The sequence below is a fragment of the Mobula hypostoma genome, chromosome 3 (genome assembly GCF_963921235.1).
Source record: "Mobula hypostoma chromosome 3, sMobHyp1.1, whole genome shotgun sequence".
Classification (NCBI taxonomy): Eukaryota; Metazoa; Chordata; class Chondrichthyes; order Myliobatiformes; family Myliobatidae; genus Mobula; species Mobula hypostoma.
In genome coordinates, this window is record NC_086099.1 from 100,283,285 (window position 1) to 100,309,612 (window position 26,328).

Here is a 26,328-nt window from a genome sequence, read left to right on the forward strand (position 1 = left end):
AGTGGGAGGGAGAACAGCCAGAGCTCGTGGTACATATTGGTACCAACGACATAGGCAGGAAAAGGGCGGAGGTCCTGAGAGCACACTACAGGGAGTTAGGAAGAAAGTTGAGAAGCGGGACCACAAAGGTAGAAATCTCAGGATTACTGCCTGTGCCACGTGACAGTGAGTATAGGAATAGACTGAGGTGGAGAATAAATGCGTGGCTGAGGGATTGGAGCAGGGGGCAGAGATTCAGATTTCTGGATTATTGGGAATTCTTTTGGGGCAGGCGTGACCTGTACAAAAAGGACGGGTTGTACTTGAATCCCAGGGGGACCAATATCCTGACGGGAAGGTTTGCGAAGGCTATTGGGGAGAGCTTAAACTAGAATTGATGGGGGATGGGAACCAAACTGAAGAGACTGAAGAAGAGGCAGTTGGCTCAGAAATAGAGAAAGCTTGGAGACAGTGCAAGAGGGAGGATAGGCAGGTGATAGAGAAGGGATACACTCAGCCTTATGGTTTGAGATGTGTTTATTTTAATGCAAGGAGTATTATGAACAAAGCGAATGCACTTAGAGCATGGATTAGTACTTGGAGATATGATGTTGTGTCCATTACACAGACTTGGATGGCTCAGGGGCGGGAATGGTTACTTCGAGTGCCAGGCTTTAGATGTTTCAGAAAGGACAGGGAGGTAGCCAAAAGAGGTGGCAGCGTGACACTGTTGATCGGAGATAGTGTCAAGGCTGCAGAAAAGGAGGAAGTCATGGAGGAATTGTCTACAGAGTCTCTGTGGGTGGAAGTTAGAAACAGGAAGGGATCAATAACTCTACTAGGTGTATTTTATAGACCACCCAATAGTAACAGGGACGTTGAGGAGCAGATAGGGAGACAGATTCTGCAAAGGTGTAATAATAACAGGATTGTTGTGGTGGGAGATCTTAATTTCCCAAATAGCGATTCGCCAATCCCTAGAGTGAGAGGTTTAGATGGGGTGGAGTTTGTTAGGTGTGTTCAAGAAGGTTTCTTGACACAATATGCAGATAAGCCGACAAGAGGAAAGGCTATACTTAATCTAGTATTGGGAACTACTAGATCTCTCAGTTGGAGAGCATTTTAGAGAGAGTGAACACAATTCTGTCTCCTTTACCATAGCATTGGAGAGAGATTGGAACAGACAAGTTAGGAAAGCGTTTAATTGGAATAAGGGGAAATGTGAGGCTATCAGGCATGAACTTACAGGCATAAATTGAGAATAGATATTCTCAGGGAAATGTATGGAGGAAATGTGGCAAATGTTCAGGGGATATTTGTATGGAGTTCTGCATAGGTACATTCCAATGAGACAGGGAAAGGATGATAAGGTACGGGAACTGTGGTGTACAAAGGTTGTTGTAAATCTAGTCAAGAAGAAAAGAAAAGCTTACGAAAGGTTCAAAAAGCTAGGTTATGATAGGCATCTAGAAGATGATAAGGCTAGCGGGAAGGAGCTTAAGGAAGAAACTAGGAGAGCCAGAAGGGGGCATGAGAAGGCCTTGGCAGACAGGATTAAGGAAAACTGCAAGGCATTCTACAAGTATGTGAAGATCAAGAGGATAAAATGTGAAAGAATAGGACCAGTCAAGTGTGAATTGGAAAAGTGTGTATGGAACCGGAGGATGTAGCAGACGTACTTAATGAGTACTTTGCTTCAGTATTCACTACAGAAAAGGATCTTGGCGATTGTAGGGATGACTTGCAGTGGACTGAAAAACTTGAGCATGTAGATATTATGAAAGAGGATATTCTGGAACTTTTGGAAAGCATCAAGTTGGATAAGTCACCGGGCCTGGATGGGATGTACCCCAGGCTGCTGTAGAAGGCGAGGGTGGAGATTGCTGAACCTCTGGCAATGATATTTACATCATCATTGGAGAAGGGAGAGGTTCTGGAGGATTGTAGGGTTGCAGATGTTGCTCCCTTATTCAAGAAAAGGAGTAGAGATAGGCCAGGAAGTTATAGGCCAGTGAGTCTTACTTCAGAGGTTGGTAATTTGATGGAGAAGATCCTGAGAGGCAGGATTTATGAACATTTGGAGAGGCATAATATGATTAGGAATAGTTAGCATGGCTTTGTCAAAGGCAGATCATGCCTTATGAGCCTGATTGAATTTATTGAGGATGTGACTAAACACATTGATGAAGGTAGAACAGTAGATTTCAGCAAGGCATTTGATAAGGTACCCCATGCAAGGCTTATTGAGAAAGTAAGGAAGCATGGGATCCAAGGGGACATTGTTTTGTGGATCCAGAACTGGCGCGCCCACAGAAGGCAAAGAGTGATAGTAGATGGGTCATATTCTGCATGGAGGTCGGTGACCAGTGGTGTGCCGCAGGGATTTGTTCTGAGACCCCTACTCTTCTTGAACTTTATAAATGACCTGTATTAGGAAATGGAGGGATGGGTCAGTAAATTTGCTGATGACACAATGGTTGAAGATGTTGTTGATAGTAAGGAGGGCTATCAGAGTTTACAGCGGAATGTTGATAGGGGGTAAAACTGGGCTGAGAATTGGTAGATGAAGTTCAACCCTGGTAAGTGTGAGGTGGTTCATTTGGTTGGTCAAATATGAATGACAGAATATAGTATTAATGGTAAGGTTTGTGGCAGTGTGGAGGATCAGAGGGATCTTGGGGTTTGAGTCCATAGGACACTCAAAGCTGCTGCGCAGGTTGACCCTGTGGTTAATCTTCATCAACCGTGGGATTGAGTTCAAGAGCCGAGATGTAATGTTACAGCTATATAGGACCCTGGTCAGACCCCACTAGGAGTACTGTGCTCAATACTGTCGCTTCACTCTAGGAAGGATGTGGAAACCATAGAAAGGGTGCAGAGGAGATTTACAAGGATGTCGCTTGGATTGGGGAGCATGCCTTATGAGAATAGGTTAAGTGAACTCGGCCTTCTTTCCTTGGAACAATGGAGGATGAGAGATGACCTGATAGAGGTGTATAAGATAATGAGAGGCATTGATCGTGTGGATATTCAGAGGCTTTTACTCAGGGCTGAAATGGCTAGCACAAGAGGGCACATTTTTAAGGTGTTGGGAAGTAGGTACAGAGGAGATGTCAGGGGTAAGTTTTTTATGTGGAGAATGGTGAGTTCATGGAATGGGCTGCCGGCGATGGTGGTGGAGGCGGATACGATAAGGTCTTTTAAGAGACTCCTGGACAGGTATATGGAGCTCAGAAAAATAGAGGGCTATGGGAACCCTAGGTAACACTGGACAACAAATTTTTTCAGAAGTGTTGCTTCCTCCGAATTTCTTTTGCTTATGATAGACTGCTTGAAGATGAACACAACTATAATTTCAGACTACTTATATCATGTAGGAATTTGGAGAAACAACAAATTAACTTTTATTGAATATAATGTGTTTAATTGCATATTGGTGCTGATGCTTTGCAATAATTCAACTAAGTTAAAATATCTTGTTAATGATTTTCATTTGTACTCAGTGTCTGAGGCTTCTCGCTTAAGTGTGCAGCAATAATTCGCAAGCACTGATGGATTCTAGTTGCCCAGGTATCTTTTCTCCATGACTGCAATGTCCTAGTGAAACCTTTCACTGTGAATGTCACTAACAACACCAAGATTTGCAGGGAAGAAGTCTACATGGGAATGCAGAAAATGAATCTTTAGTGACATGTTGCATTTCATGGTTTTATATGCTTGAAGCATGCTTTCAACCAGCTGTATGTAGTTTGGTGCTTTGTAGATGCCGAGAAAAATTTCAACAACTTCCTTGAATGCCTTCCATGTGATTTTTTCCGGTCCCACTAGAAATTCTTCAAATTGCCTGTCATTGATGACCTGTGTGATTTGTGGACCAACAAAAATGCTTTCCTTATCTTGGCATCAGTTATTCTGGGCAGCATCTGTCTCAAATATCAAAATCCTTCATAGAAACTTTTATGCCTGGTGATAGCAAATTCCATCTTTACGGTCCTGAACCCAATAATTATTTACTAAAACCTGTTCTGCCATGCAGCAGCCATGTCGCCTAAGCATGCTCAAGCATGCCTGGACAAGATAGGAAATTTTTCAGCTTACACTGTAGGCAACATTTTAATTGACTTGAATTATGAATTGAAATAATAAACATAAGTTCATTAAAAAGTGGTGCATGATAGGGAAATTTCATGGTGATTTTCATGATCAGTAGCCCAAAATTTATAAGATACACTTAAAGGTATTCAGGAAGCAAAATCTTTGTTGTCCAGTGTAATTTCTAAGGTAATGACATGTTCGGCATAGCTTTGTGGGCCGAAGGGCCTGTATTATGCTATAGGTTTTCTATGTTTCTATGCATCTACAGAATCTCTTGTTTTTTACAAAATATTAGAAGATGTTCCTTAGGGGAGAAATATTCCGTGTTCATTTTCTGGTAGTGTCTTTGAAACCTTTCTATTGACCTGAAAAGACAGCAATTCTAAGAGGACAGAACTCTCTTTGGGCACTTGAAATTTCTGCTCAAGTGTCTGGAGTGGAAATTGATCCCATAGCCCTCTATCACAAGTATTGAGAGCACTATCAACTGAGCCAGGGTTTTTATAATCAAGTAAGGAATATATGCGGTTAACAAATCAATGACGAGAAGTATTTTTAATGTTAAAGCCAGATGATTGACTGTCTCCCTAATGACCATCTAGTAGATCTGAACTAATGCTTTCAAAAATTTGTTCACAAAAAGATGATCTGTATCAGTAGAGAGCTAAGGATAAAACTATTTGTCAAAGAATGTTTGTTTATATATATTCTACTTTATCCTGTTCTTTACTTTGTCTTTCTGTAACAGAGGGCAATCTGGAGGTCTTCCAAAACAGCAAAATTCTAACACTGATCGGCATTTGGACTGCATTTGGTGAACTTGCTATTTTATATAATTGCACAAGGACAGCATCAGTGAAAGGTAGCGATCTTCCTTATCCAATGAGCAAATAAAAAAATCTTCAGCAGTTAAGTTTTAATCATCACCAAGGATGAATTTTAATGAGGTTTTAAACCCCCAATTACTATTTCCTTCTTTTTTTTTGACGTGTGCCTGCATGCGTGCGAGTCTCCGCATGTGCGTCTGTGTGTCCGTCCGTGCGTCTGTGATGATGTCTTTTTCATGGCTATTTACAAGGCGTGGAATGAGAGAGAGAGACTGTGTGGCGCGCTGCTCCTCACGCAGACATTTTCTCAGTATTTTTCCCTTTATTTTATGAGGCTGATTTGCAATCTCGACACTCAACCTGGCACGGATGGAAAGTGTACTCAGAAGCGGACCTGACTGGTTTTGAACCTGAGAACCTCCGCTCCCGGGTCCGGCGCTGATGTCATTGCATCACCAGCCGGCCCCTACTATTTCCTTCTAGTGTATTACTCTTATTTTGCAAGTAATATCCATGGATCAATATATTCACTTTGGACCAATATCATGGAATGATAAACTGTTTGGTCTATTAACTCTTCAGGTTAAATATGAAGACAAATTACTTCAAAAAATGATTCCAAATCTATATTAGAAATAGAGTGTGTAGACAATGGCAACTCGACCAATGAGTTGAAGGTGCAATATGTTTAATGACTCTTTAGAGTCTATCACCCAGCATAAAAGGTAATTTTCTCAGGAACGAGAAGCTAAGACAACTTCACCCAATAAAAGCAAGAACATTTTTCAAGAAAATCCAACTGGGTGAAGAATGGTTATGTATAATTTAGGTGCATAAGACCAGTCTCATCCAATTACTATAAACTTTATTGTCTATGGAGAATTAATCATAAAGTCTTAAGGGTAACATGGCCAGTGTAACACCTGTATAGCACCATCTTATCATGTGTAACTTGTCGTTGCATTCTTTGAAAATCAAATTATACTTGGTGCTAGTAGGCCATCAGAAGAATCCTGGTACTGGAAGGAGGCAGTGAATAGAAACCACACACTTCTGGAAATAAGGTTTTGTTCTTAAGAAAAAACAATATGTATAAAATATTTACATGAGCAAGAACAATTCAAAATTCCAACATTGTGTTTAGGTTCCAAATCTTAGATATCAAACCACAACAAATTCCCTTTTTTAATAAGTATTCGTTAGAATAACCTTTGTTGCTCCAATTTCTTTAACTAATTAGATCTAGTGTTATTCCCTATTTAAAAGTTTACAGACTAAACTTTCCTTTTTACTTATCCCTAGTTGATTAGAAAACCAAATATAATTCCTATTCTCTAGTATTATAGTTAACCTCAGTTCAGTTCTAGGCAGTATATCTATAAGTTTAATTTCAAATTCAAAAATTATATATACATGGTTTAGTACCTTTCACGACAATTCTCCAACATCAAAACTCTTAAAGAAAGTAAATCTCATTCAGTAACTTACAAAGTCTTTGCAAAAATAATCATTTCTTGCAGAAAATCAAATTTGGATTCCTCAAATGAAAAATAAACGTATATATCCAACTGTATTAAATCCTCTGTGTCGTTACACATCTCGTTCCCGTGCTAGTTCTTCATCTTGGGCGGCTCACCATCTTGTTTCTCGGTTCATTGGAATGAAATAGTTTATCATCCACGGCAAGTCAATTTACAAACTTGTACAAAAACTTGACCAAATGCCTTGGTATGATTTTACAGAACTAATTCCTGACTACACGGTAGGGATTTTGATCACTCGTCTCTGCTGATATAGTCTTGTTAAAGCTGCGGCGTGTTATAGCCGTAGCTTCAATAAATCTTTTATTGCTATTGTCTCTCCTCCAGGGGTTTCACCCTGAGGGTTTCAAGTTAATAGGGTAAAGATACTCACTACTAATTCTACTCTTAACAGTTCATGTCTTCAGCTTCTAATCATTGCTGTATTCCTCTCCTTGTCCATCCTGTGTCCAGCCCGCCCCGCCCTCGTATAGTGTATTTTTCAAATTCTCCTTTTTTAAAAAATTGGTAAACCTTGTTTTCATCCCTTCACAGGTAGAACTTTCTAACATTACAGCTTTGGGTTTAATTAACCAGGGTTACAGCAGACACGAGCCTCTCAGCTCACTGAGTGATCAGGATTGAACCCGAATCATTGGAGCTGTGAAGCAGCAGCTCTACTCACACTGTGCTGTTTCCCTAGCAATAGCATTATTACATTTGCAATCTATTATAAATCACAATTAAAACTTTCACTTATGTAACTGTCTCTAGAGGCAATTCATAATAGTTTTAAATATAGATTTTTGAATAATTAGGACTAAAGTTAATCTAATCTGGGGCTCAGGTGATCAAATAAATCTTGACAACAATGCAAACCAACTCATAGCCAATCTTGCTAAAATTAAGTAGGTGTTGTGCCATTGCTGCTTGACATTTATTCTTGCTGTTTTAATTACATGTGAATGATCACTGATAGTTTTATAACTTATGATGACATCAACTAAATGTGCAGATTTCACAAATACTTTTGCTTCTATATATTATAACATTAATAGTGCTGAATTAAAAGTTTTATAACATTGAAACATTCTATATTGTCTTATTACTTTTGATCTGGTTTTATAGAGCTTTATATTCCGTTAACTGCTCTTTACATAACTGTGCATTTAACATTTATTTGTCAGATGCATTACACAAGGATTACTTGTTACATTTAGACCATAAGACTATAAGATATAGGAGCAGAATTAGGCCATTTAGCCCATTGAGTCTGCTCCACCATTTCATCATGGCTGATCCATCTTCCCTCTCAGCCCCAGTCTCCTGCTTTCTCCCCATATCCCTCCAAGCCCCGACCAATCAAGAATCTATCAATCTCTGCCTTAAACATACATAAAGACTTGGCCTCCACAGCTATGGCAAAGAATTCCACAGATTCACCACACTCTCTGGCTGAAAAAGTTCTTCCTCATCTCCATTCTTAAAGAATGCCCCTCTATTCTGAGGCCGTGTCCTCTGGTCATAGACTCTCCCACCATAGGAAACACCCTCTTCACGTCCACTCTATCGAGTCCTTTCAATATTGGGTAGGTCTCTTCATACGACAAACCGTTCAATCCTGGAATCATTTTCAAAACCTCCTTTGAACCTTTTCCAGGTTCAGCACATCCTTTCTAAGATACTGAGCCCAAACCTGGTCACCATACTCCAAGTGAGGTCTCATCAGTGCTTTATAAAGTCTCAACATTACACCCTTGCTTTTATACTCTTGAAATGAATGCTAACATTGAATTTGCCTTCCTCACCACAGACTCAACCTGCAAAATAACCTTGGATTCCCAAGTCCCTTTGTACCTCAGATTTTTCCATTTTCTCTCCATTTAGAAAATGGTCAAACCTTTCATTTCTTTTACCAAAGTGCATGACCATACACTTCCCAACACTGTATTCCATCTGCCATTTCTTTGCCCATTCTCCTCATTTGTCTAAGTCCTTCAATAGCCCCTCTATTTGTACAAAACTTCCTGTCCCTCCACCCATCTTCGTCTCGTCCACAAACTTTGCAACAGAGCCATCAATTCCATCATCCAAATCATTGACATATAATGTAAAAAGAAACGGTCCCAACACAGATCCCTGTGGAATACCACTAGTCACCAGCAGCCAACCAGAAAAGGCTCCCTTCATTCCTAGTCTTTGCCTCCTGCCAATCAGCTAATGCTTTATCTGTGTTAGTACTTTTTCTGTAATACCATGGGCTCTTAACTAGTCACGCAGCCTCACGCATGGCACCTTGAAAATCCAAGTACACAAGATCCATGGATTTTCCTCTGTCTATTCTGCTTGTTATTTCTTCAAAGCATTCCAACAGATTTGTCAGGCAAGATTTTCCCTTGAGGAAATACTGCTGAGTATGGCCTTTTTTATCATGCGCCTTCAAGTACCCTGAAACCACAGCCTTAACAATGGACTCCAACATCTTTCCAATCACTGAGGTCAGACTAACTGATCTATAGTTTTTTCTCTTCTGCATCTCTCCCTTTTTGAAGAGTGGAGTGACATTTGCAATTTTCCAGTCATCTGGAACCATTCCATAATCTAATGATCCTTGAAAAATTATTGCTAATGCCTCTACAATATCATCAGCCACCTCCTTCAGAACACTGGGCGCACACCATTTGGTCCAGATGATATATCTACTTTCAGACCTTTTAGTTTTCCAAGAATCTTCTCCCTAGTAAAGACAACTTCACACACTTCTGACCCCTGACATTCCCAAGCTTCCAGCACAGTCCTGCTGTCTTCCACAGCAAAGACTGATACAAAATTCTTATTTAGTTCATCTGCCATTTCCTTGTCTCCCATTTCTATCTCTCCAGCATCATTTTCCAGCAGTTAGATATCCACTCTTGCTTCTTTTACACTTTATGTATCTGATGAAACTTTTTGTACCCTCCTTAATATTATTGGCTAGCTTACTTTTTCATATTCCATCTTTTCCTTCTTAATGATTTTTAGTTGCCTTCTGTTGGTTTTTAGAAGTTTCCCAATCCTCTAACTTCCAACTTGTGCCTTGTAAGGTATGAAAATGCCCGACGCAGGCCTCTCATGGTCTGAGACGACGTTCCCTCCCCTCCCCTAACTTCCCACTAATTTTTGCTCTATTATTTTCCCTCTCTTTGGCTTTTAAGTTGGCTTTCACTTCTCTTGTTAGCCATGATTGTGTCATCTTGCCTTTAGAATACATTTTCCTCTTTGGGATGTATATATCCTGTATCTTCTGAATTGCCTCCAAAAATTCCAGCCATTGCTGCTCTGCTGACATCCTGCCAGTGTTCTTTTCCAGTCAATTTTGGCCATCTCCTCTCTCATACCTCTCTAATTCCCCTTACTCCACTTGTGATACTGATACATCTGACTTCTCTTTCTCAAATTTCAGGGTGAATTCAATCTTGTTATGATCACTTGCCCCTAAGGGTTCTTTTACCTTAAGTTCTCTAATCATTTCTGGTTCATTGCAAAACATCATATCCAGAATATCTGATCCCCGAGTGGGCTCAACCATGAGCTACTCTAAAAATAGCATTCTAGAAATTTCTCCCTCTTGGGATCCAGCGCCAACCTTATTTTCCCAATCTACCTGCATATTGAAATCTTGAAATCCCTCATGACTATTGTAACATTGCCCTGGCATGCAATTTCTATCTGCTGTTGTAATTTGTAGACCACATCTTTGCTAGTGTTTGGGGGTCTGTATATAACTCCCATCAGGGTTTTTCTCTCACCCTTGCAGTTGCTCAGTTCTACCCACAACAATTCAATCCCTTTTGACTCTCTGTCACCTCCTTTAATGATTTGATTTTATTTTTTTACCAACAGAGCCACGCCTCTGCTTGTGCTTACCAGCCTGTCCTTTTGATACCATGTGTATCCTTGGACGTTAAACTCCCTGCTATAATCTTCTTTCAGCTAGGATTCAATGATATCCACACCATCATATCTGCCAATCTGTAACTGCACTACAAGTTCATCTACCTTATTCCGTACCCTGCATGCATTCAAATATAATACCTTCCGTCCTGCATTCACCTTTTTCGAATTTGACCACCTTTTACATTGCAACTCATCCAGTAGACTGCAGTTCTATCCTATCATCAGCCTCTCCTTGCTAGGAGTGTCACTACACATGGGCACTACCTCTGTTTGTAAGTCAACTACCTCATCCTCAGCACTATCACTCCTGTTCCCATCCCCCTGCCAAATTAGCTTAAACCCTCCCGAACAACTCTAGCAATCCTGTGCTCAAGGATATTGGTCCCCCTCGGTTTAGGCGTAATCCATCCCTTTTGTGCAGGTTGTACCTTCCCTAGAAGAGATCCCAATGATCTATAAATCTGAGCCTGTGCTTCCTGCATCAGTTCCTCAGCCACGCATTCACCTGCCAAATCATCCTATTCTTACGTTCACTTATACAAGATACAAGCAGCAAACCGGAGGTTACTACTCTGGAGGTCCTGTTTTTCAGCTTTCTACCTAGCTGCCTAAAATCTTTAGCTGTTTACCAATCTGTTTACTGGGGTTTTGCTGAAAATAGAAATCCATATTTGGAGCTTAGCTGGACAGTGGTTACATTTGACACTCCATCCACTCTCTGCAATGAATCATAAGGTGTGCAGAATCTTAGTTCAATCACATTGTTAACACATCGTATGAGGTCAGACTCCCTTGAGTAAAACTAGGTGTAGGATTGAATCCTCTGTAGTTAAGAATTACTCTCATGAGGTCAGAAGATTGGAAAGTATGATCATCACCTATTTCTTTACATCTTTATCCTCTTCTTGTGGGGTGTTATGGTTTAATTTCCACTTGACTTGTGAGCGTTACTAAGGGCAGCATTCTACCACTGGGGAAGTCATGAGCCAGGGAGCTTCCTATCTAATGTTTATAAAGCACATTTGAAGCAACAGTTCATTGGTTGCTGATCAGAAATCCAACAAAATTAATTTGCTTCCAATCCAGATCACAATAGCTGATTGCAGCTAAGGTCAGCAGCTCCAGTCATGAGCAGGAACAAATTGTAAGGCTGTCCAGGTTTAATGTGGACTGGCACACAGGCTCTGCTCACAAATCCATGGTCATCCAGGTTGTTATGTATAAGAAAAGGTAGCCGAAAGTTGACATGTGTCATAACTCGTCCTGTGATTATCCTCTTAAAGCTGTAACCTGTGTCAAAACCTGGGTTCTGGATCGAGAAGTCTTTCAGAATATTATGAGAGGAACAACTCAGGCGAGACATGAGCAATACAGAAACTTCCTCAGAAGGTAAATTTCAGCGTCATAATTCCCTGCGATAGCATGCACAGTACATGTAATATGTAAAGATTTCAAAAGCAAAGACAAACTTACAATTATATGGTGTCTTTTGTGACCTCAGGATGTCCCAAAGCATATTTTTAGGCAGTGAACATTCTGTTACTGTACTATAACCAACTCCCACAATGTGCAATATGATGTTAGCAGCTAATAGGTTTTCAAATTTTTGTTGAGCAATAAATGTGGCAAAGGACACCGGAGGGAACATACTTGCTCTTGTGCTTGGTCTGGGTTTCAGGAGCAGAGAGGAAGAGATTTAAAATAAAAGGAAGCATTGTCTTCTGAAAAGGTATGTGATAAATCAACCTTAATGGCCCAAGTAATGCGTTGGTGTTCCTGTAGTTTGCTATTTAACTTTGACACTTGATCAAGGTGTTGCCACCAGAACCTACAGACTACATTTAAATTTGGAATGATGTTTTATGGAATACATGGAACATTCAGCTTGTGCACAACTTTGAGTCAGCGCATTTCTTATGATTTCAGATTAATATTCATTTAATACTCCAATAGAAGCAGGATAATTTTAATTGTGCATGTTGTCACTTAAATGGAAACAGGACTATCACTCAATCTCCTTTTCAAAGTAAATTCAAGCATGTTTCTGCTTGGTTATCCATCCAGACACATTGTACTGTAACATTGTCTATTTTGCATTTGTTACAGAGTCTGTTTTGTGTTTGTAGTTCTCTGTGCCTTTTATACGAAAGAAAAGTGGTCCTGAATATTAACTCAGATTATAAAATGAAGTATTGGCTCTTTGCATGTCAAAATTTATACAGCATTATTTACCTTGCAAACTTACTGGAATCAGGCATGTTTATTAATACTTATAACCCATATATTTTTCTAGTGTTTCTTTGCTTAAGAACCTACCAGAAGATAAACTTGTGAAGATAGTAGACTGTTTGGAAGTGGTAAGTTATTTACTGTAAAGGATATTACAGAGATTACATAATATAGCCTCTTTATTTCATATCTCTATCACAAAGTATTGGGGAAATGTTGCGTATTCTGCACTACTCAAAAATAATACAGGAATTTATTCAGTGAATTGTATTACATCTAATTTTTAAAATAAGCATGATTATCTAAAGCATATCATGAAAAAACATGCCAAAAAAGATTTTGTATTGTTTAATTGCATCAAGAGTGATTACCTTCTATTTTAATTGCGATAAGGTGACAATGATGTCATATAGACCATAGGATATAATAGGTGGTGGTATAAACCTGTTCAATTTCCCTTTTAGACATAGCTGAAACTTTATTGTGAATGCACTTCCTTTTTGTCAGTTAAAGTACTTTAGCAGCATAATGTCAGTTGTTCTAACTAACTTAAATGTGATTTAGGAAGTATTAATTGTGGATGAATAGAGAGAGTTCAGTTTCATTTTAGTGATAGTCTGTTTTCCATTTAAAGGGCAAAGACATGCTGATGTAGGTTGTGTGAAACCTGTATGAAATTATATGAAATGATATGTTTTCCAATATATTAATAGTAATTTTGCTTTAAAGAATCTAGAATATTACCTTCCTTCCCATTCTTCATTCCTGCTCTTCCCACGTAATAAACATCAGTATAGTAGGGCAGTGGACATACTAGGATTGTGGGCACTTGAATTGTGGCATGATTTTAGCTTTACCAAGGACTGTATTACAATGGCTGAACAACTTTACCTTAAATTTGGGCAAGCAGAACTTCGATGATGCAAGGATCAGTTAAGCTTCCTACAATACTGTGGTTTCATATTGTTCATTGTATCTCATTCTAGTTAAGATTCCAATTCAGTTTTTGTATGATGTTGAGATTGATATCTGTTTCTACCCTGCCTCAATCTTTGTGCTGGTGAGAAGTCCTGCAACACTTCAGTCATTTGAATCAGAGAAAACCTTTAATAAGCTGATCTTCCTCAGTTTGCTCAGTAAGAAGTTTACAGCTTGAAGGGGATGAAAGGGGATTTATGAGAAAATCACAACTGTGGGAAGCAAGGGAGGAGATTGCTGAGCCTCTAGCTATGATCTTTGCATTATCAATAGGGACGGGAGAAATACCAGAGGATTGGAAGGTTGCAAATGTTGTTTCCTTGTTCAAAAATGGGAGTAGAGCTAACCCAGGAAATTATAGACCAGTGAGTCTGACTTCAGCAGTGGGCAAGTTGTTGGAGAAGATCCTGAGAGGTAGGATTTATGAGCATTTGGACAGACATAATCTGATTAGGGATAGCCAACATGACTTTGTCAAGGGCAGGTCATGCCTTACGAACGTGATTGAATTCTTTGAGGATTTAACAAAACACATCGATCAGTGAATTGAATTGAATTGACTTTATTACTTCCTTCATATACATAGAAACATAGAAACATAGAAAATAGGTGCAGGAGTAGGCCATTCGGCCCTTCGAGCCTGCACCGCCATTTATTATGATCATGGCTGATCATCCAACTCAGAACCCCGCCCCAGCCTTCCCTCCATACCCCCAGACCCCTGTAGCCACAAGGGCCATATCTAACTCCCTCTTAAACATAGCCAATGAACTGGCCTCAACAGTTTGCTGTGGCAGAGAATTCCACAGATTCACCACTCTCTGTGTGAAGAAGTTTTTCCTAATCTCGGTCCTAAAAGGCTTCCCCTCTATCCTCAAACTGTGACCCCTCGTTCTGGACTTCCCCAACATCGGGAACAATCTTCCTGCATCTAGCCTGTCCAATCCCTTTAGGATCTTATACGTTTCAATCAGATCCCCCCTCAATCTTCTAAATTCCAACGAGTACAAGCCCAGTTCATCCAGTCTTTCTTCATATGAAAGTCCTGCCATCCCAGGAATCAATCTGGTGAACCTTCTTTGTACTCCCTCTATGGCAAAGATGTCTTTCCTCAGGTTAGGGGACCAAAACTGCACACAGTACTCCAGGTGTGGTCTCACCAAGGCCTTGTACAACTGCAGTAGTACCTCCCTGCTCCTGTACTCGAATCCTCTCGCTATAAATGCCAGCATACCATTCGCCTTTTTCACCGCCTGCTGTACCTGCATGCCCACTTTCAATGACTGGTGTATAATGACACCCAGGTCTCGTTGCACCTCCCCTTTTCCTAATCAGCCACCATTCAGATAATAATCTGTTTTCCTATTTTTGCCACCAAAGTGGATAACTTCACATTTATCCACATTAAATTGCATCTGCCATGAGTTTGCCCACTCACCCAACCTATCCAAGTCACCCTGCATCCTCTTAGCATCCTCCTCACTGCTAACACTGCCGCCCAGCTTCGTGTCATCCGCAAACTTGGAGATGCTGCATTTAATTCCCTCATCCAAGTCATTAATATATATTGTAAACAACTGGGGTCCCAGCACTGAGCCTTGTGGTACCCCACTAGTCACCGCCTGCAGGCCACCTAACAGTAGCAGTGAGGTCGGAGATGGTATTAAACAGGAAATTAGAAATGTGTGCAATAAAGGAACAGCAGTTATAATGGGTGACTTCAATCTACATGTAGACTGGGTGAACCAAATTGGTAAAGGTGCTGAGGAAGAGGATTTCTTGGAATGTATGCGGGATGGTTTTTTGAACCAACATGTCGAGGAACCAACTAGAGAGCAGGCTATTCTGGACTGGGTTTTGAGCAATGAGGAAGGGTTAATTAGCGATCTTGTCATGAGAGGCCCCTTGGGTAAGAGTGACCATAATATGGTGGAATTCTTCATTAATATGGAGAGTGACATAGTTAATTCAGAAACAAAGGTTCTGAACTTAAAGAGGGGTAACTTTGAAGGTATGAGACGTGAATTAGCTAAGATAGACTGGCAAATGACACTTAAAGGATTGACGGTGGATATGCAATGGCAAGCATTTATAGGTTGCATGGATGAACTACAACAATTGTTCATCCCAGTTTGGCAAAAGAATAAATCAAGGAAGGTAGTGCACCCGTGGCTGACAAGAGAAATTAGGGATAGTATCAATTCCAAAGAAGTAGCATACAAATTAGCCAGAGAAAGTGGCTCACCTGAGGACTGGGAGAAATTCAGAGTTCAGCAGAGGAGGACAAAGGGCTTAATTAGGAAGGGGAAAAAAGATTATGAGAGAAAACTGGCAGAGAACATAAAAACGGACTGTAAAAGCTTTTATAGATATGTAAAAAGGAAAAGACTGGTAAAGACAAATGTAGGTCCCCTGCAGACAGAAACAGGTGAATTGATTATGGGGAGCAAGGACATGGCAGATCAATTGAATAATTACTTTGGTTCTGTCTTCACTAAGGAGGACATAAATAATCTTCCAGAAATAGTAAGGGACAGAGGGTCCAGTGAGATGGAGGAACTGAGCGAAATACATGTTAGTAGGGAAGTGGTGTTAGGTAAATTGAAGGGATTGAAGGCAGATAAATCCCCAGGGCCAGATGGTCTGCATCCTAGAGTGCTTAAGGAAGTAGCCCAAGAAATAGTGGATGCATTAGTGATAATTTTTCAAAACTCGTTAGATTCTGGACTAGTTCCTGAGGATTGGAGGGTGGCTAATGTAACCCCAATTTTTAAAAAAGGAGGGAGAGAGAAACCGGGGAATTATAGACCGGTTAACCTAACGTCGGTGGTGGGGAAACTGCTGGAGTCAGTTATCAAGGATGTGATAACAGCACATTTGGAAAGCAGAGAAATGATCGGACAAAGTCAGCATGGATTTGTGAAAGGAAAATCATGTCTGACGAATCTCATAGAATTTTTTGAGGATGTAACTAGTAGAGTGGATAGGGGAGAACCAGTGGATGTGGTATATTTGGATTTTCAAAAGGCTTTTGACAAGGTCCCACACAGGAGATTAGTGTGCAAACTTAAAGCACACGGTATTGGGGGTAAGGTATTGGTGTGGGTGGAGAATTGGTTAGCAGACAGGAAGCAAAGAGTGGGAATAAATGGGACATGACGAGTAAAAATCTTTATGTTATGTCTCCATCTAAATGTGCAATGTGCAGTTTATAATAATTTATAATAAGTAGTATGTACAACAGGACAGTCAATATAATATTGAAATGCATTTGTGTCAGCATGAATTAATCAGTCTGATGGTCTGGTGGAAGAAGTTGTCCTGGAGCCAGTTGGTCTTTGCTTTTAAGCTGTAGTACCGTTTCCCAGATGGTAGCAGCTGGAACAATTTGTTGTTGGAGTGACTCGGGTTCCCAATGATCCTTCAGGCCCTTTTTACACACCTGTCTTTGTAAATATACTGAATAGTGGATGTAGTGTATATTCATTTCAGTAAGGCATTTGATAATGTTCCCCATGCCAGGCTCATTCGGAAAGTAATGAGGCATGGAATTCAAAGAGAATTTGCTTTGTGGATAGAGAATTAACTTGACCACAGAAGACAAAGGGTGGTTGTGAATGGTTTGTATTCTGCATGGAGTTTGGTGACCAGTGGTGAGCCTCAGGGATCTGTTCTGGGACCTATCCTCTTTGTGATTTTTATAAATGACCTGGATGAGGAAGTAGGAGTATGGGTTAGTAAATTTGCTGATGGCTCAAAAGTTGGGGTGTTGTGGATAGTCTGAAGGGTTGTCAGACGTTACAGCGAGACATCGATTGATGCAGAACTGGGCTGAGAAGTGCCAGATGGAGTTCATCACAGATAAGTGTGAAAATGGTTCATTTTGGTAGGTCAAATTTAAAGACAGAATTATGGTAAGACACTTGGCAGTGTGGAAGATCAGCAAGATCTTGGGGTCCATGTCCATAAGACACTCAAAGCTGCTGTGCAGGTTGACAGTGTTAAGAAGGCGTTATGGTGTGTTGGCCTTCATCAACTATGGGATTGAGTTCAAGAGCCTTAAGGTAATGTTACAGCTATACAAGACTTTAGTTAGATTCCACTAGGAGTACTGTGTTCATTTCTGGTCACCTCATGACAGAAAGGATGTAGATGGTATAGGAAGAATGCAGACGAGATTTACAAAGATGTTGCCTGGATTGGAGAGCATGCTTTATGAGAATAGGTTGAGTGAACTTGACCTTTTCTCCTTGGAGTGATGGAGGATGAGAAGGGACCTGACAGAGGTGTATAAGATGATGAGAGGGATTGATCGTGTGGATAGCCAGAGGCTTTTTCCCAGGGCTGAAATAGCTAACACGATAGAGTATAATTTTAAGGTGCTTGGAAGTAGGTAGAAGGGGGATGTCAGAGGTAAGTTTTTCACACAGAGAGTGGTGGGTGCATGGAATGCCCTGCCAGTAACGGTGGTGGAGGTGGATATTAGATTAGATTATGAGGACACGCAGTCCTCTTTTATTGTCATTTAGTAATGCATGCATTAAGAAATGCTACAATGTTTTTCCAGAATGATATCACAGAAAACACATGACAAACCAAGACTGAAAAAACTGATAAAAACCACATAATTATAACATACAGTTACAACAGTGCAAAGCAATACCGTAATTTGATAAGAACAGACCATGGGCATGGTAAAATCTCAAAGTCTCTCGAAAGTCCCATCATCTCACGCAGATGGTAAACCTCCAGCGCCGCAAACTTGCCGATGCAGCATCGCGGAAGCATCCGACCGCAGTCCAACTCTGAGTCTGTCCAAAAACTTCAAGCCTCCGACCAGCTCTCCGACACCGATGCAATGAGCACCATCTCTGCCGAGCGTTTCGACCCCAGCCTCAGCAACAGGCAATAGGCAAGGCCGAGGATTTGGGGCCTTCCCTCCGGAGACTGACCTGAGATATAATAGGGTCTTTTAAGAGATTCTTAGATAGGTACATGGTGCTTAGGTCTATGCGGTAGGGAAATTCTAGGCAGCTTCTAGCGTAGGTTACATGGTCGGCACGACATTGTGTGCCAAAGGCCTGTAATGTGCTGTAGATTTTCTATGTTCTATGTTCTTAATGGAGGAAAAATTGCCTTGCTATGTTTATTTTATCAGATGAAAGGCATTGAGATCCCATATCTGTTGGCAGTAAGTTGGTCTTAAGGTGAAGGCCACATTGGTTGGTGAAATTGCATTTTCAAATCATGCCTTAGACATCGTGGCCGAAGGTCTTGTGGAATGCCCCATATCCCTTAACATCCAAGTTCACTGCTGTTCCACATATATTCACAAAGTGGTGCCTCTGTTGTGTCCCCAGAGGCATGAGCCAAACACACCCAATAATAGTTATCCTTTCCTTATACTTTAAGATGGTGGTTTCTGGCCAGTGAAATGGCGGGAGAGAATACCACTGCACCACACAAGCTTTCTTCCCAGGGGAGAAACGTCAAATAATACAGGATATGCATTTAGGGTGGGAGGGAACAAGTTTCAAGATGTGTTGGGCAAGTGGTTTTTAAACAGAGTGGTGACTGCCTGGAGCGAACTGTCAGGGAGAGCGGTGGAAGCAGATACAATATTAACATTTAAGAGACTTTTAGACTGGCACATGAATATGCAGGGTTGGGAGACATGGATCACATGAATATACAGGGTTGGGGGACATGGATCACATGAATATGCAGGACTGGGGGACATGGATCACATGAATACGCAGGCAATAGTAGGGATATAGATCACATGAATATGCAGGATGGTGGGATAAAGATCACAGGAATATTCAGGGAATGGGGATATGGATCACAGGAATACTCAGGGAATGGAGGATATGGATATGGATCACAGGAATATTCATGGAATGGGGATATGGATCACATTATTCAGGGAATGGGAGATATGGATCACAAGAATATTCAGGGAATGGGGGATATGGATATGGATCACAGAAATACTCAGGGGATGGGAGATATGGATCACAGAAATATTCAAGGAATGGGGATATGGATCACAAGAATATTCAGGGAATGGGGATATGGATATGGATCACAGAAATATTCAGGGAATGGGAGATATGGATCACAGGAATATTCAGGGGATGGGAGATATGGATCACAGGAATATTCAGGGAATGGGGGATATGCATCACATAAATATTCAGGGAATGGGAGATATGGATCACAAGAATATTCAGGGAATGGGGGATATGGATATGGATCACACAAATATTCAGGGAATGGGAGATATACATCACAAGAATATTCAGGGAATGGGGGATATGGATATGGATCACAGAAATATTCAGGGAATGGGGATATGGATCACAGAAGTATTCAGGGAATGGGAGATATGGATCACAGGAATATTCAGGGAATGGGGGATATGCATCACATAAATATTCAGTGAATAGGAGATATGGATCACAGGAATATTCAAGGGATGGGGTTTATGGATCACAGGAATATTCAGGGGATGGGGTTTATAGATCACAGAAATATTCAGGGAATGGGAGATATGGATATGAATCACAGAAATATTTAGGGGATGGGAGATATGGATCACAGGAATATTCAAGGAATGGGGATATGCATCACAGGAATATTCAGGGAATTAGGAAATGGATCACAAGAATATTCAGGGAATGGGAGATATGGATCACAGGAATATTCAAGGGATGGGGGATATGGATATGGATCACAGGAATATTCAGGGGATGGGGTTTATGGATCACAGAAGTATTCAGGGAGTGGGAGATATGGATCACAGGAATATTCAGGGAATGGGAGATATTAATCACAAGAATATTCAGGGAATGGGGCATATGGATATGGATCACATAAATACTCAGGGAATGGGAGAAATGGATCACAGGAATATTCAGGGGATGGGGTTTATGGATCACAGAAATATTCAGGGAATGGGAGATATGGATCACAGGAATATTCAGTGATAGGGATATGGATCAGAAGTATTTGGGGAATGGGAGATATGGATCACAGAAATATTCAGGGGATGGGAGATATGGATCACAGGAATATTCAAGGGATGGGAATATGGATCACAGGAATATTCAGCGAATGGGAAATGGATCGCAAGAATATTCAGGGAATGGGAGATATGGGTCACAGGAATATACAGGGGATGGGGTTTATGGATCAGGAGTATACAGGGAATGCAGGATATAGATCACAGAAATATTCAGGGAATGGGTGATATGGATCACAGGAATAGTCAGGGGATGGGGTTTATGGATCACAGAAATATTCAGGGAATTGGGAAATGGATCACAAGAATATTCAGGAAATGGGAGATATGGGTCACAGGAATATTCAGGGAATGGGAGATATGGATCACAGGAATATTCAGGGAATTGGGAAATGGATCACAAGAATATTCAGGGAATGGAAGATATGGATCACAGGAATATTCAGGGAATGGGGGATATGGATATGGATCACAGAAATATTCAAGGAATGGGAGATATGGGTCACAGGAATATTCAGGGGATGGGGTTTATGGATCAGAGAAATATTCAGGGAGTGGGAAATATGGATCACAGGAATATTCAGGGAATGGGAGATATGGATCACAGGGATATTCAGGGAATGGGAGATATGGATATGGATCAGAGAAGTATTTAAGGAATGGGAGATATTGGTCACATGAATATTCAGGGAATGGGGGATATGGATCACAGGAATATTCAGGGAATGGAGATATGGGTCACAGGAATATTCAGGGAATGGAGATATGGGTCACAGGAATATTCAGGGAATTGGGGATCTGGATATGGATCACGGGAATATTCAGGGAATGGAGGATACATATAACATATTCCAAACGATCTCATCTTCCTGATGAAGTGAAATGAGAGAAATTACTCCTCAATTCTGTTCTAAATTGATGTTCCTCTATTCTGAGGCTACACCCTCTGGTCCTCGGGAACATCTCCTCTGCAGCCACTCTGTCAAAGCCGTTCAATATCTGATAGGCATTAATGAGATCCCCCTATCGTTCTTCAAAACTGTAGCGTACAGGCCCAGTAGCTATCAAACACTCCCCATTCTCAAAATTATTCTTGTGAACCTCCTCTGGAACTTCTCCAACTCTAGCATATCTTTTCTTATATAAGTGACTCAAAAGTACTTACAATACTTGAGGTACTGTCTGACCAAAGCCTTATAATGCCTCAACATTATAACCTTGCTTTTATATTCTAGTCCACTTGAATGAATGCTGACATTGTATTTGCCTTCCTTATGTAAAGTTAGCATTTAAGAAATTCTGCACAAGTATTCCCAAGTCCCTTTGCACCCAATTTTTGAATTTTCTCCCCATTTCCAAAATATTCCTTCTACCAAAGTGCATGCTCACATACTTCCTTATACTATATTCCACCTGCCATTTTGTCCATTCTCCCAGTCTGTCTAAGTCCTTATGCAGAGTCTCTGTTTCTTCAACACTACCTGCCCCTCCACATTTCTTGGTACCCTCCGAAAACTTGGCCACAAAATTATCAGTTCTGTCACCCAAGCCATTGATATATAATGCGAAAAGAAGTGGGCCCAGTACTGACCCCTGTGGAACACCACTAATCACTGGCCGCTACCAGCAAAGGCCCCCTCTATCTCCACTGTCTGCTTCCTGCCAGACAGCCCATCTTTTATTCATGCTGGTATCTTTCCTATATTATCATGGGCTCTTGTTTAACAGCCTCATGAGTGGCATCTTGTCAAAGGCCTGCTGAAAATCCAAGTATACAGCATCGACTGACTTCCCTTTGTCTATTCTCCCTCAAAGAATTCCAAAAGATTCATCAGCAAGGTTTTCCCTTAAGGATCCCATGCTGACTTTGACCTATTTTATCATGTGCCTCCAAGTACCTTAAGAGCTCATCCTTAATAATGTACACCAACATTTTCCCAACCACTAAGGTCAGGCTAACTGGCTTATAATTTACTTTCTACAGCCTCCCTCCCTTCTTAAAGAGTGGACTGACGTTTGTAATTTTCCAGTCCTCCAGAAACATTCCAGAATCTAGTGATTTCTTGAAAGATTTAATGCCTCCACAATCTCTTCAGCTACCTCCTTCAGAACCCTAGGGAGTTTTCCATCTGGTCCAGGTGACTTACCTGCCTTCAGACCTTTCAGCTTTGTAAGCACCTTCTCCTTAGTAATAGCAAACACAGTCACTTCTGCAATTTCTTTGTCCTTTATTTCTACCTCTCCAGTGTTATTTATCAGTCCAATATCCACTCTCTCCTCCCTTTTATTCTTTACATATCTGAAAAAAACTTTTGGTTTATCTCAGGGTCTGATGGATATACCCCAGGCTCTGAAGAGAAGTGTGAGATGAGATTGTTGGGCCTTGATCAATATCTTCACATCCTCCCTGGCCACAGATGAAGTTCTGGAGGACCATCGAATAGCTTATGTTGTTCCATTGTTTAAGATGAAAAATAGCGATAATCCCGGAAACCATAAAGCAGTGGGTCTATGCCAGTAGTAGACAAGTTACTGGAGAGATTCTTATGGATAGGATTTATGAGCATTTGGAAAACCATGGCCTAATTAAGGACAGTCTGCATATCTTTGTGTGTGCAGGTCATGTCTGAATTGACTTAGCTGAGTTTCTCAAGGAGTTGACAAAGGCTATTGATGAAGGTAGAGCTGTGAATCTTATGTATTTTGATTTTAGTATGGCATTTTTACAAGATCTCTCATGGAAAGCACATCCAGAAGATTAAGATCCCCGAGACCCCAGCTGATGTGGCAGTTTGAATTTGGAATTGGCTTGCCTTCAGCAGTCAGATGGTAGTGGTCAATGTGATTTATTCTGGCTAGAGATCTGCAACTATTCATATTCTACAAGGATCAATAAGTACCCCAGTCATTCAGGATTGGCAACGACATCTCCACGATCTCCATCAGCATAGGTGCACCACAAGGCTGTGTTCTTAGTCCCTTGCTCTACTTGCTTTACACTTATGACTTTGTAGCTAAGCACAGCTGCAAAACTATATTCAAGTGTGCTGATAGCACCTCTGTTATAGGCTGAATCAGATGTGGAGATGAATCAGCACATTGGAGGGAGATTGAAAATCTGACTGAGTGGAGCCACAACAACAACCTCTCACTCAATGTCAGCAAGACCAAGGAGCTGATCATTGACTTCAGGAGGAGGAAACCAGAGGTTCATGAGCCAGTCCACATCAGAGGATCAAAGCCAGAGAGGGTCAGCAAATTTACATTCCTCTGGGTTATTATTTCAGAAAACCTGCCCTGAGCCTAGCACATAAGTGGAATTATGAAGAAAGCACGGCAGCACCTCTACTTCCTGAGGAGTTTGTGGAGATTCAGCATGACATCTAAAACTTTGACAGACTTCTGTAGACGTATAGTGGAGAATATATTGCCTGGCTGCATCACAGCCTAGTATGCAAAAGCCAATACCCTTGAACAGAAAATCCTACAAAAGTAGTGGATATGGTCTAGTACATCTTAGGTAAAACTCTCCCCACCATTGAGCTCATCTACATGGATGTCACAATGGGGGGGCATTGGGAGCAAGGGTGGATCCAAATGCAAGACACATCTTGTGAGGTTAATTAAATTTAGTTTATTGTTCGATACCAGGAGAGCAAGGCAGGAGCAGGAGCAGCGAACTGGACAAGGACTGAGGACTACGACTAGGCTAGGACTAGGGGTCCGGGCTAGGACTCGGAATCAGCTCCCAGAACTAGAGGAGACATGAAGAGGCTAGGGTATGGACTCTGAGCCCGAGACTGGGCAAGGACCCAGTACCTGGGTCTTGCCTCTGGCTCGGACCCCAGAACCAGGCAAGGACATGACATGGGCTAGGGAGAGGAGGAACATGGGAACACAGAGCCTCAGTCTAGGGGAGCAGGTACATGGAACCATGGACACATACACAGAACACAAAGCCGGGACCCCTCCTTGGGAACAGGACATAGGGCCAGGACTCACACACAGAACAGAGAGCCGGGACCCCTCCTTGGTACAGAACATACGGCTGGGACTCATGACCCCCACGGGGCAACGGAAAGACAGCCTGACTTACCCCACGGAGGCGAGGACACGACAAGACCAACACGAAAGAACACCAGACAGTACCTATCTAGCTCCAGCGATAGAACTAGACCGAGGTGCAGGTGAGGGCTACAGACGAGGGCTAGAGGTGAGAGGGGCAGAGAAGGGATTCAGAGGGGGGGGTAGGACAGGAATCACAGACCGCCAGGGCCAGGACTTGACTAGGTACTCGGATGCTGCCAGGGTCAGGACTTGACTTGAAGCCTCCAGGTAGTGGCGAGCTCTTGACTCGGCCCGAGAACAGTAGACAGCGGTTCTTGATTCCCTCCGGCGGGTTAACTGATGGACCCACCTCGGTGAGGAAACTTTGCAGGCTCGCTTTGGCGAGGTAACTTGACAGGGTTGTTCCGGTGAGGAAAAGCGAATTACCGGCATTTGCTTCGGGCGGAGACTAGGCTTGCTCCGGCCAGATGACATTGGCATGCCGTACCTTTGGTGACTTTGCAGACGCTCCCGTGCCGAACGGCTGAAAGCCGGAGACTATAAACTACCGGTTCAGCTGAGTGTTAGCTGTCTCTAATCACCAAAGCCGAGGGACACGGGAAAACAGGGAATCAACGGTCCAGATCGTAACATAAACAAGGTAAATTTAAAGGGACCCCGATCCGGACCAATGGAGCATTGTCACAGGAAAGCAATATTCATCAACAGAGACTCCCACCACCTAGGACAGCTCTCTTCTCGCTGCTACAATCAGAAAGTAGATACGGGAGCCTCAGGACACACACCACCAGGTTTAGGAACAGTTATTACCCCTTAACCATCAGGATCTTGAACAAAAGGGGATAACTTCACCCAGCTTCACTTGCCCCATCACTAAACTATTCCTACAATGGATGGACTCACTTTCAAGGACTCTTCATCTCATTTTCTCAAAATTTATTGCTAATTTATTTATTATTGTTGTTGTTTCCTATTTTGTATTTGCTCAGTTTGTTGTCTTCTGCACTCTGGTTGAACACTCTAGTTGGATGATCTTTCATTGATTCTGTTATTGTTACTATTAAATATACCCCAAGAAAATTAATATCAGGGTCGTATATGGTGACATCTATGTACTTTGATAATAAAATTTACTTTGAACTTTGATCCATACTGGGGCCTCTTTCTTGTGCTGGCTAAACCAGGTGCGGGTAGCCGACAGGTCTCAAATCCTGGATGAGATAGGGAGTTGTCTATCCCAGCATGTGAAGACAGACTCCGGTGGATTGAGCGGACGAGACTAATGGAAGGTCCAACAGTCAAGAAGGCGGTCTCTGCAAGCGTCGTGGAACGTGTAGAGCAGGACAAAACACAGAAGACTTCCTGGTCATCCACTGTGCCTAGTCCCTTCTCCAGCCATCTCGACTCTGTCTTGCCACTGGATCCAGATGGGAATTGGGAAGAGAGAGTGAGGCTAATGCTGCGCAACTCTCCCTCACTTAAATCCAAATTACGCACTAGTTTCGACACCATCGTAATGGTGTTGAGGTCCTCATCGACGTTGATGGACGAACACACACATAAATGCAGAAAGTGTCAATGTGTGGGTTAGTAAGCTTCAAGATGATATGAAGATTTGTAGTATTTTGGACAGTGAGGAAGTCTGGCAAAGGATACAATGGGATATACTGTA